The sequence below is a fragment of the Podarcis cretensis genome (genome assembly GCF_951804945.1).
Source record: "Podarcis cretensis genome assembly, chromosome: 3".
Taxonomy (NCBI): Eukaryota; Metazoa; Chordata; class Lepidosauria; order Squamata; family Lacertidae; genus Podarcis; species Podarcis cretensis.
Window position 1 is genome coordinate 41,690,492 of NC_137172.1, and position 12,381 is coordinate 41,702,872.

General features: G+C 42.2%; 1 long non-coding RNA gene across 2 annotated transcripts in view; it reads right to left on the bottom strand.

The window, feature by feature from the left end:
• LOC307212358 overlaps positions 1-10,227 on the bottom strand; it is a 46,541-nt gene extending 36,314 nt beyond the window's left edge. For both annotated transcript variants that reach the window (XR_013836953.1, XR_013836954.1), the window contains exon 1: positions 10,134-10,227. This is a non-coding gene — a long non-coding RNA (uncharacterized lncRNA). The remainder of the gene's footprint in view (positions 1-10,133) is intronic.
• Positions 10,228-12,381: the final 2,154 nt, after the last annotated feature.

The following is a 12,381-nucleotide window of genomic DNA, read 5'->3' on the forward strand; positions in this document are numbered from 1 at the left end:
TGGGCGCACAACCCCAGAGTCTGTCAAGACTGGCCCTTACGGGCAGGGGTACCTTTACCTTTACCTTTTACCCCATTGAAACCAAAGGTGTTAAAAGTCTATCCAATTCTGTCTTGGAGTATGGCAAGTGCCCACAGCAAACCCACAGCTAGATATGTTGTGGTGTGTTCAGAGAGCCTAGACTAAACTGTGGGTAGCTATCCAGTGTCCATGTGGAATAGCAAAAGCCCGACTGTAAGAAATCTATTATGGTTAATCCTTTGCACTAGGAAGTGGAGACCCTCAAGCCCCTCTTTGGTCCATAATCCCTCACCAGGCTACACCAGTCTGCCCTATACCCTCACTGAGTGCTTTTGACTGGCTGGAAGGTGTCCCTGACCTGTTGCTTGCCTGTGTAGAATATTGCTTGCCTGTTTTCCCTTAACTGTGGAAAAAAGAGCTAGAGATGTCCTTAAAGATATCTGAAAGTTCAAGGAAGAAACCTGGAACAGTCCATGAAACACTCCTCAGCAAGTGCACTCTAGAACATTGTTAAATGCTACGGCCCTATTGATGTCAAAGGGAGTTAGACATCCGTACCATCTCCAGCAACCTGTCCAATGGATTATGTGATTCACCACCACTAATGATTTGGGTAAGGGTGCACAGATGCTTAAGCAAAAGTTCTATGGCTAATAATGTAAATAATGGGGGTTTATGGGACACGAGGGTGTCCCATCAATCAGAGTAATAGCATGTTGTACCACACTCTGCAGGCAAGCCCTTTCAAATAAAAATACACTCAGCAGGGTTTTGTTTGATAAGGGTCATAAATATAGGAATGCTGTTATCTTAAAACTTTATAGAAACATTTCCTGTGCTAAAAAAATAACAATGCATGTGTCCAATGGAATAAAATTATTCTCAATTCTCTGTTTTCATAAGATGTAGAGAATTTCAAAACCTTGTTGTATTTGGGTATTTGTGAGGGGGCAATGCTGAATCTTTGTTCATTTTAAATCCTTTAAACAAATTGAAGTATGTACTGAGTTTCAAAAATTAACTCTCCAAAAGTCATGGATGTCAAATTAAAGATCAAGGTTAATGTCAGATTTTGCCATTTCTGCCAAAGTCAGAAGGGTCTGGAGAAAAAGAAATGATTAACTGAATCTGCAGTGTTAACACTCTCAGAAGTATCCCCTGAATAAAGTCCTTGAAACTCTAAGGAAACCATTGAAAATTAATTGCCTCATTCTTTTTAGTTTGGTATAAAATGTGGATTCATGAAACACTATCCAGACATGCCTTTCCCTTGTCTCCCACTAGAGAATGATGCCTAACAGTGATAGGTATATTTGAAAAATGAAATAGCTTCTAGCAAATTAGCCCTTGACCTACCAAAAGTTCATATGAGTGCCTCCATACTCTACTAAAAGAACATTAGGTCATCCTTATCTAATGTGGAAAAATGAGAGCAGGGAGAAGCTAGAGCTGGGGTTTTTCTTCCCAGTTTTCTACCCAACTCTTTTGTAGTTTTATCCACACCCAAACAAAAACACACAGGCCTTTGTGACACACACAGTAGTGTGCCACAGATGCAAATTGATTATTAACCGCAAAAAATATTTACCAATATTTACCATGTCCTAGTAAGAATAGAATGTAATTATATAGGGCTCGTCATTTACTAAAGGTAAAATAATACATATTTCTAACTCATGTGTTAGCCTAGTACAGTCCTGTTTCTAGCATTTGTTAAGCCTCAGACTTCTGTATACAAAATGTGGAGGTATGTGAACTTGTGCTCTTCATGTTATGCCTAATTTCCTGTGATATGGAACTGTCACAAGTCACTTTGACAGCCTGGAGCCTGACCTCAAATAGCGCATAATGAAAGGGTGCTCAGCTCAGAAGCTTACATTACTACATAGCTAGAGAACCTATCATTTAAGCATTCAGAGATGTTAGCCAGCACCCACTTGGCACATCTCTGCCTAATATACTGTAATAATGAAGAATAATCCAGCCCTTCTACATGAAAGAAAATGGACTGGTGAGCAAATTGCTGGGCTTTGTCTGCAAAGCATCCCTGGAAGGGGCTTAAATTTAACTGAAATCACCAAGCATGTGCTCTCAAATGCTGCTCTCACTAGCAACAAACATCTCTGGGATTAAGTGCTTTGTGCAGCCTGGAAGCCACTATATGACTAAAGCCAGATAGAGGATCCTATCCTATGCAAACTTACTTGGGAGCAAGTCCCATTGAACGTAAGAGGACTCAGCTTCAGTGTGAACCTGTGTAGGACTGGATGCATAGGCCAAGCTTTATGATTCTTTCAGTAAACAAGATGTGTAGTTTATAGGCAATTCATGCTGCTTTTTAGTTGTGCTTCTAGATGCTGAGCCCATTGTGCAAAAAATTGTGCCATGTGTAGAACTCAGCACAAACCAGCCTCATGAAAACTGCTTAAAACAACAGTGGCTCATTCCACATGAGTCCATTGTACACAGGCCACGTTGCAAGCTTGGGATATGGCTACAGAGCAGCTGAAAGTCATCACCCATTGAATAGAAGCTGAAGTTGCCATGAATTAAGCAGTTTGTGAGAACTGTCCACAAGCATGAGCAGTTGCATGGCTATACCTCGGGTTACATATGCTTCAGGTTACATACGCTTCAGGTTACAGACTCTGTTAACCCAGAAATAGTACCTCGGGTTAAGAACTTTGCTTCAGGATGAGAACAGAAATTGTGCTCCGGCAGTGTGGCAGCAACAGGAGGCCTCATTAGCTAAAGTGGTGCTTCAGGTTAAGAACAGTTTCAGGTTAAGAACGGACCTCCGGAACAAATTAAGTACTTAACCCGAGGTACCACTGTCCTGTACAATGGTCCTTCCTCCATGAGATGAAATCCAGGACTGAATTAAATGTAATGTGGGGAGAAACATGATGATCATCCACAGTTTCCTCTTTTTCAAAAAAAGCAGCTGTAGAGCACCTGAACTAGATAGGGTGCTGGGTGGAGGTGTCTATCTGCCCAGTCATGCCGGATAGTCTCCTCCAGCTTCTGCCTGTGGACTGATACTAGTGTTGCTGCATTGCTGCAGAGCTCTCTGTTCTGCCTACCAAATGGGTGAGTAGAAGTGTTCCCTGTGGGCAGCAGCTAGCAGAAAATTCTGAAATGGGGCATTCATGTGACAGCACCAGGCCTGATTTGGGCTCAATTGCTGTGCATGCTGCAGGTTGTTATTCATAGAATCATAGAATCATAGAGTTGGAAGAGACCACAAGGGCCATCGAGTCCAACCCCCTGCCAAGCAAGAAATACCACAAGAGCACTCCTGACATATGGTTGTCAAGCCTCTGCTTAAAGACCTCCAAAGAAAGAGACTCCACCACACTCCTTGGCAGCAAATTCCACTGTCGAACAGCTCTTACTGTCAGGAAGTTCTTCCTAATGTTTAGGTGGAATCTTCTTTCTTGTAGTTTGGATCCATTGCTCCGTGTCCGCTTCTCTGGAGCAGCAGAAAACAACATTTCTCCCTCCTCTATGTGACATCCTTTTATATATTTGAACATGGCTATCATATCACCCCTTAACCTCCTCTTCTCCAGGCTAAACATGCCCAGCTCCCTTAGCCGTTCCTCATAAGGCATCGTTTCCAGGCCTTTGACCATTTTGGTTGCCCTCCTCTGGACACGTTCCAGTTTGTCAGTGTCCTTCTTGAACTGTGGTGCCCAGAACTGGACACAGTACTCCAGGTGAGGTCTGACCAGAGCAGAATACAGTGGCACTATTACTTCCCTTGATCTAGATGCTATACTCCTATTGATGCAGCCCAGAATTGCATTGGCTTTTTTAGCTACCGCGTCACACTGTTGGCTCATGTTCCTGGGTCACTCCCCTCTACTTTCCACCCTGACTTGTATGCACAAAAAGGTGACAGATTTGGCAGTGGCCCTGTGGTTCTGTTAAGCCCTACTGGGCAGTGGCCAGATTTAGGATTGTACCCTGGCCTGTTGATAAAGAATACAAAAGAGCCAATGTGCATATCAGATTTTACTCATGATGGCAAAATCCTTATCAATGCATTTTTGGGTGCTTTAGTAGCTGTGTGAACTACCCTTTCTATGGTCAAACTTCCCATTCACTTCCTGTGGCTGTTGGTGCCTCTGTGAAAGATTTGCTCGTCTCACAAAAAGATGGAGTGAACTTTATTATCGGTATGTAATGATTTTCACAAGAAAGCTAATTTGCCACTGATTGCAATTGTTAAAATAGCCAGCGAGGAATACTGAATGACGATGTTTATATTGCAGCTTTAATATCAACCAACTGCCTATTCTTCATGGAAGTTCAATATTTCTAATTACTATTCAACAGGAGAGCATTTTAGTATTTGCAAAAAGTAATAAACTGCAGGTTAATCTTGTGTGTTCATTACTTGTTGAAAGAAAGTCAATGGCATACAGCAGAGAATAGATCTAGATTTGGTATTCTCAGTGCATTTATAATCTGGTGTATTACTATTTACATTTTTTCCTCTTATATATAATCCTTTATTCTCACAGTACTGTGAGGTAAATTAGACTGAAATATAACAACTGTTCCTGATAATCCAGTAAGATGTTTGGTTTACTGGATTTGAATCCATTTCTCACTGGTGTAAATCCAACACTCTTAACTGTGGTGTTCCTTAATTAATAATAAGCAGGCCAGAGAAGTTGAACAAGAAATAGATTTATTAAAGAACAACATACTACAGGTCTTCTCTCCTTTAGCTGCTTTCTCTCTCTAGCTTCTAGCCTTGCCTCCTGTTTGGGTCTAATCTCTTAAACTAGATGTGGGAGGTGCTCTTAAAGTTTAAGATGGAATTCTAAACATTGCGCTACTACAACTGTTACATCAGTGCAAGCATTTCAGCTTACCTGATGGAACAATCTCCCCTCTTGTCCCCTGCATCATATTCTGGGGGTTCTCCTCAACCCCCAACAGCCAATTTAAGGGGAGATACAGGGGCATGTAGACAGGATAAAGAGCAAGTCGCATTACACTAGGGGGATTTGTTGCACTGGCTCCCACTAATGCAACTGTTTTGTTGAATCTGACCAACGGTTGCATTTATCCTGACACTAACTACAATGTCACACTTAGTATTGTTAAATTTATATCTTGCCTTTTATCCAAATACAGTGGTACTTCGGGTTACTAATACCTCGGGTTACAAATGCTTCGGGTTACAAACTCCGCTAATCCAGAAGTAGTACCTCAGGTTACAAACTTTGCCCCAGGATGAGAATGGAAATCGCATGCCGGTGGTGCGGTGGCAGTGGGAGGCCCCATTAGTGAAAGCACACCTCAGGTTAAGAACGGTTTCGGGTTAAGAACGGACCTATAGAATGAATTAAGTTTGTAACCCACGGTACCACTGTAAATCAAGGTAGCATGCATGGTTTTCCACACTCTTTTTACCTTTACATTAATCCCATCAGATGGGTTTAGCTAAGAGATAGTGACTGACTCAAGGTAACCCAGAGAGATTCATTGCTCCCTGGGGATTTGAACTTGGGTCTCCCACAGTCTTAGAATTGTCCATTGTTTTCACCTGGACATTTTAATTTTTCTTATATCTCAACTTTCTGCTTTCTTCCATTGCGGTTCCCAGGTGGCTAGCCATCCAGGTACCAACCAGACTCAGACTTGCAAAGTCTTCAGCAAAATGGTGGTCTCATATACCTTCAGACCAAACCCTAGGATCATGTCTTCTACATGCATTACCATCTGTATATACCTGGTCTTGAATAAATTTATCTTTCAACAGTTTTCATAGGGAATGTATAAACTCAGACCTTACCATATTTGGGGGGAAATGGGTTGAGAATGCAATCAGAAGAAATATATCCTATGCTGAAAATATCCAGGAAAATGTCATCCTATGGAAGTGAAAATCTGGCCAGTGATTGATGGGCGGCAGCACGGTAATGTGTGCAGTGGGAGAGGGGAGAAAATATCCATGCTACTTTAGTGTAGGTTTTGCTAGTCACAAGAACTTAAGTCAATGGATATCTGGCTCTTAAGTGCTCTTCCACATTTTTATTTATTAATTGAGCATTCATCCTGATTCGTTTGCAGGAAAACTGGACAACACTGGCTATTTCACAAGTATTCATTTTTATTTGTTTGCAGGTAGGTTAGAAGCCATTGCATAAATCGCAAGTGTTATCCCTCACTTTCCAGTTAATTCCCCATCACTTTCCTTACTACTTCCTTACTATGGAAGTGAAAATCTGGCCAGTGATTGATGGCCAGTCCAACTTTTTGCAGCCACAGGAAGTGGGCTTGTTAGGCAAGACGACCACCAATCAACTATAATTGCACAACCTGGATTTGCTTGTACATGGTTGAACCCCACCCCAAAACAGCAACAGTGTGGAAGCGCCCTAAAATAGTATATGACATACAGTGAGCCACTGAATGAAACAAGATGCTGGAGGAGATAGACCTCTCATCTCATTCAACAGAAGTCTTCCTACATTAGGCTGGGAAAAACAGAGCCAATAAATTTTCACCTGAGAGCTGGAAGGATTGTGGGCCTCCCACTTTATTTTGGAAAGCCTTGGTCTGGGTTCCCAGTAGAAATTGCTAGTAAGCGGTAGAGCAGATGCAACTGATTTTACTGTCTCTGAGAGCATGCATTGTCAGAGGAGTCTTTAAAGAACTGACACCTGCATGTAACGCTGACAAGTGTCTAATCCCATTGCCAGCTGCTTCCTATGACTGGCAGTGGAATATGCAGTGGTGATATTTCTTCCCTGCCTATGGCCTGCCAGAAAGAATTGGTCAAGGGGATGATCTTACACAGAGGAACCAAAAAAGTACAACGCAAGGAATACTTTGCAGAAAGTCAATATAAAGTGCACATCTGTGCAAGATTACTTAGCAGGCCTAAGGCACTCAAATCCATACTCTGGCGTCAGCGCTGGGCATTTTAGTTGACAAGCCTTGCAATTTTCCAGACTCTTCTACCTTATAGCTGCTCATTAATTACCTTCATTTGTCAGCTGGCAGTGCAAACAGGGTACAAATGTTTAGTCTGCATCTTGGGTTAATATCTGGGAGCAGCAGCAGTGGATGGAAAGCTTCCAGAACTCTGCTACATAACTGCCTTCTGCTCAGATTGCTTAGCTCTGAAACCAAGCAGCCACCTCAACATGTTTTCCCTTCTTAATAATGTGCCAGCTGAACTTTCTTTGAAGTTGTTGCAATAGCATTCCTGTTGGCATTCATAAATAATATTTTAGAAAAACCACACCACCCCAACACTTTTATTACTAATGGAGTTTGTTTTGTTCACAATGTCATTCTAGCACTCAGTTTGGGAGGAGTGTTGTGAGCTGGAGAGAAAGAGCTTCTTGGCAGATGAATACTCAAGGCCTCTTCCCAGTTCCGCCTGAATTGTCAGTAGCAGTAGGGGAAGGCAGATTCTCTCTCTCCCCCCCCCCCAACTGCTTATTTGTAGCTGTTGCAAACACATGCCTTTCCTGCCCTTCTTGAAAGGAATTCAGACTGAATCCAGTATTCATCCTCATAACCCTGTGAGGCATGCTAAGCGGAGCAACAGTAACCTATGCATGGCCACCAGAGAGATACTTCACACTGTATGAGACAACTGGGTTCCACCAACTGTTCCCATGCCAAACACATTTGTCCCTAAATATGATTACAAGCATGCTGTGCATCACAACCAGTTGTGGCTCTCCAGTGTCCTTTACATACAGTGGTACCTCGGTTTAAGAACAGTCCGGTTTAAGAACGATTTGGTTTACAAACTCCGCAAAACTGGAAATAGTGTCTTGGTTTGACCTTGGTCTAAGAATGGAATCCAAACAGTGGAAAGGCACCAGCGGTGGGAGGCTTCATTAGGGAAAGCGCGCCTCAGTTTAAGAATGGTTTTGGTTTAAGAGCGGACTTCCGGAACGGATTAAGTTCGTAAACCAAGGTACCACTGTACTATGGAAAATGCCAGGCAAAGTGGGAGCAGAATTAGCTGGTGCTAGATACAATTCCATGATAAAGATCTAGGTAGGAAATACGTGAAACCAAACTAGATTTCTCTCATTATTTTGACTCTCAGACCCTTTGCTTGAAGGTACTCTCTGAAATCAGTACACTGCTTAAACATTTTCTCCCTTTCCTCCTGATCTTCCAAAGTTTATTTTTTTTTTCATAAAGATTTTTATTAATTTCCAGTTTTTTAACAGAAACAAAAAACAACAAAAAAACAGACAAACAAAAAACTCATATTTTCATAACCTTATTTTCATAACCCTCTTTTCCCGGACTTCCCCATACCTTTCCCTTTTTGCATCCTTAATTTAGTACCATTATTCAGCAACCTATCTTGCCCAATTAAATATAAATTTATCCTCTTTCTCTATTCCACCCTGAATTTTAAACCCAATTATCGCTGCAATTCTACGTCTTCTTTTCCCTCAGCATTTTAACACTCCTCAGTTTTATAATAATTCTTAAGATACATCTTAAATTTCTTCCAATCTTCTTCCACAGTCTCTTTCTCTTGGTCGCGGATTCTGCCGGTCATTTCTGCCAGTCCCATAAAGTCAATCACTTTCGCCTGCCATTCCTCCAGCGTGGGTAGCTCTTGTGTCTTCCAATACTTTGCTAGAAGAATCCTTGCTGCCGTAGTAGCGTACAAAAAGAAATTCTTATCCTTCTTCGGCACCAGCTGGCCGACCATACCCAAGAGAAATGCCTCTGGTTTCTTGTTAAAGGTGCACTTAAGCACTTTCTTAATTTCATTATAAATCATTTCCCAGAAGGCCTTAATCTTTGGGCAGGTCCACCAGAGGTGGAAAAAGGTACCCTCAGTCTCTTTACATTTCCAGCATTTGTTATTGGGCAAATGATAAATCTTCGCAAGCTTGACTGGGGTCATGTACCACCTATAAATCATTTTCATAATGTTTTCTCGTAAGGCATTGCATGCCGTAAATTTAATACCTGTGGTCCATAACTGCTCCCAGTCAGCAAACATAATGTCATGACCTATGTCCTGTGCCCATTTAACCATAGCAGACTTCACTGTCTCATCTATTGTATTCCACTTCAACAGCAAGTTGTACATTCTTGATAAATTCTTAGTGATCTTCCAAAGTTTAATTAGGAATACTGATCACATTTAAATCAATGCATCCTGGAATGGGAACTTCCTCATCTTTCATCTTGATCAGAACAAATACCCAGAATAACTCATGTCAGTGAAAAACAATAACAGTTACATATGTTAAATGTAATGGGAGCACTTTCCATAATTAATTCACTAGTTAAGAATGGCCTATTTCACTCTAACACAAATTGGGACAGACAAAGGTTCGGCTCCATTTTCTCTGCAGTTCCTTACAATGAAAGTTTGCTTTTCCTCATTTCTTTGTCTAATATGAATAATGGTCTACAAGAGATGGCCTATTTGTGGAACTCTATATTCCATAAACCTGGGAGGAAAGTGCTGAAAATCTATTATACTGTCACTCAGCACTATCACTAATGAATTCTGGCTCGTTCCCACTTCATTACTCAACTTACAGTGAATGAAGGTGTTTTTTAATTATTCAGTAATCTCTGCCCTGTTTTAAACAATGTACTATTGGCATATTAGGCAGCCCAATCCTACAGCCTGGTACGAAAGGGTCAGATAAGAATAAGCAAAAGGCGTCCTTCCTCAATGGCGCAAACAGGGTCAAATTCAGCAACCTGGCCTAGGACAACCCCTCAGTTATTCACAACTGAGAGAAAGAACTGAAACCCTGTATTATCACTAGAAGACAGGAGAAAATTGTCGATTTATTTTCTCTTAATTTCTCATTTTTCTAAGCTTAAATCCAGTTATCCACATTTTGACATCACTTGGCAATTTAAAAAAAAATCTTATGAAAAGTCATCTGCATATCCCTGTGAATTTCTCTTAATGTAACACATTCATATACAGGCAACTCCCAATTTACGCAGGCCTGACGTTCCGAGGCATCACACAGTGTCAGCGAAATTGCATATATTTGAAATACCAATAGAAAAAGCTTGCAAACAACCTTTAAACTTCTGGAAACCCTTTAAAAAAAACACCCAGCAGCACTTACCAGTCAGCAAACTCCGCCATAAACACTCCCTCCAAAACTCCCTGCTCAAATTCAACTCTCCACGGGCCTCAATGGTAGGTGCAAGGGCTTCTGGGATTGCATTTGCAAAGGCTCATGGGATTGCTAGGTGCTGTTCTCGTGCTGGTTTTGCTCTTTCTGGGCTCTTTTAGGGCTGTTTTAAAAGTCACTTCTGGGTTCTGCGTGGTCGCATGTTGATTGGTCGTTTCCTGTATGCAGTTCTGCCTAATATACACATTTGTGCAAACCAATCTCCCCTAATGGAACACATTAGGGTTCCCATACAACTGGCATTTCACGGTAGCAGTGTCTGTGCAGAAATTGGTAAAATGCGCCTTTCGCCATGCCCACACCCCAAAAAAGCTCAACAGCTTTCCTGTCTGGATTTTCGTGGTTTGAAAAATGGCAGCCCTAATTTAGCAAGCCATTTAACTTACTATTAATTTCAGAATCTGCATTGTGAAGCAATGTAGCATCGCAACATACTAACCTCACACAGAGAGTTAAGGGAGGTTTGTGAAGACCTTAAAGCTTATCTGTTCCACGTGCCAGTTTAATGTCTCTTGATCAGAAAAGAAAGATCACCCAACAGCAAGCACTGCTAGCTTGGCTTAACCAGGCAGTAAATTTCATGGTGGTCTTGAGGCACCTGTTCACACTTAATTGAATTGCCCTTAATTTGACCTTCCCCTGACATCTGTTTTTGTGTAACAGCCAAGTAAAGTATGACACAGTTTCAAATACACCAGTGTCTGGCACCTGTTATTTTATTATTTATCACTGAGATTGTGTCAGCGTTCAATTCCATGTGCTCACTGCTGTCCAAACATGGAAAGATGATCTGCTCTTTCCCCCAAAATATCTTTTTAAAAAGCTGAAATATAAATATATTGGAGTGCCTAGCAATAGTTTAAGAAAATAGTCACTTTCTCCAAGCTCAACACACTCACCCCATCTGAAGGGATTTAAAACCAAAAATATACGTGAACAGGATCACTGGCTAAGATCTTTACCTACAGGAAAAGGACTGCCTGCGCACACACTCACACACAGCTTCAGCAGTTTCTCTGTTTCTTGTCTTGCAAAATAGCTTCGGGAATATTGCTGGAAAAGGAAAAAGCAGAATCAAATAAAGTATCCAAAGCTTTATTAAGATAACTACTGAGGCAGAGCAAGAGACTGACATGAAGGCAGGCAAGGAATTATAGAAAGGAGCTAAGCTGTAGTAACTACACGTGGGGCAATAGTGACCTTGCAGCTGTCAGACTTTAACTGCAAACCTTCTAAATAACTGTGGCAAGTTCACTTTTTCTTTACATGTGGAGAACCAACCCTTGTTTGTGTGCCCAGGCAGATACCCTCCAACCCCAGGCAACATCCGAGTGGAATAATGACTCGTGAAAACGTGTTATGGGATTAAAATTGGCCACAACTTTATTAAACCAAGGAAGACCTTGGCTTAGGCGTTGGGCGTTTATCCCTCCCAGTCCCTGGCCGGGGATCTGGGATACATCAGGGTTGACCAATCTGTCTGGGGATTGGGCTGGCTCTGGAAGATGTATGTTTAAGCAGAAGGCCCGCCCCCCATTTCACCGCAACACAGGGGAGTGCACTGACAACTTATTGGCATATGGCCAATGACTCCCCTCAAAACAACCCCTTTAAAGGGGAACCTGTGTCACCACTTCACACACACATCCATTTGGGGAAGATAGACTAAAGGATTCTGCCCAAGGCCTAAAACCGCCAAAGTTGTGACATTTTGCTACGGGGAAGGCGAAACCTCCAATGCAGGGGAAATTTCTTCCCGGTCCTTTAACAGCAACCATCGTAAGACTGTAGCAGCGCCTGCATACCTGTAAAGAAGAAGTTAACCTGCAATAAAAGGCCTAAATGAAGGGAGGGTAGGGCGGGTGAAATTCTGGAGCCAACTGAGAGCTCCCAGGTAGGCTCCACCCCCTTTTATGATTAAAGAGCGGACCCTACCCTTACCTGGTCCACTCCCCTGGCTCCGCCTCCCCAGTCGCAATTGCTTATTTAAATTGAGGTTTGGCGGAACCTCAAGGTTCGCGACTTGGGGAGGTGGTCCAGGAGCACTCTGCCGGGAGTCACATAGGGTCGGGGGTGCTGCGCACAGGCACGCAAAGGGTGTCCTCCGTTTGATGGGGAGAGCGGTCATTACCACAAATAACTGCTGCCACCAAATACCTATACAATGCTGTTTACTAGC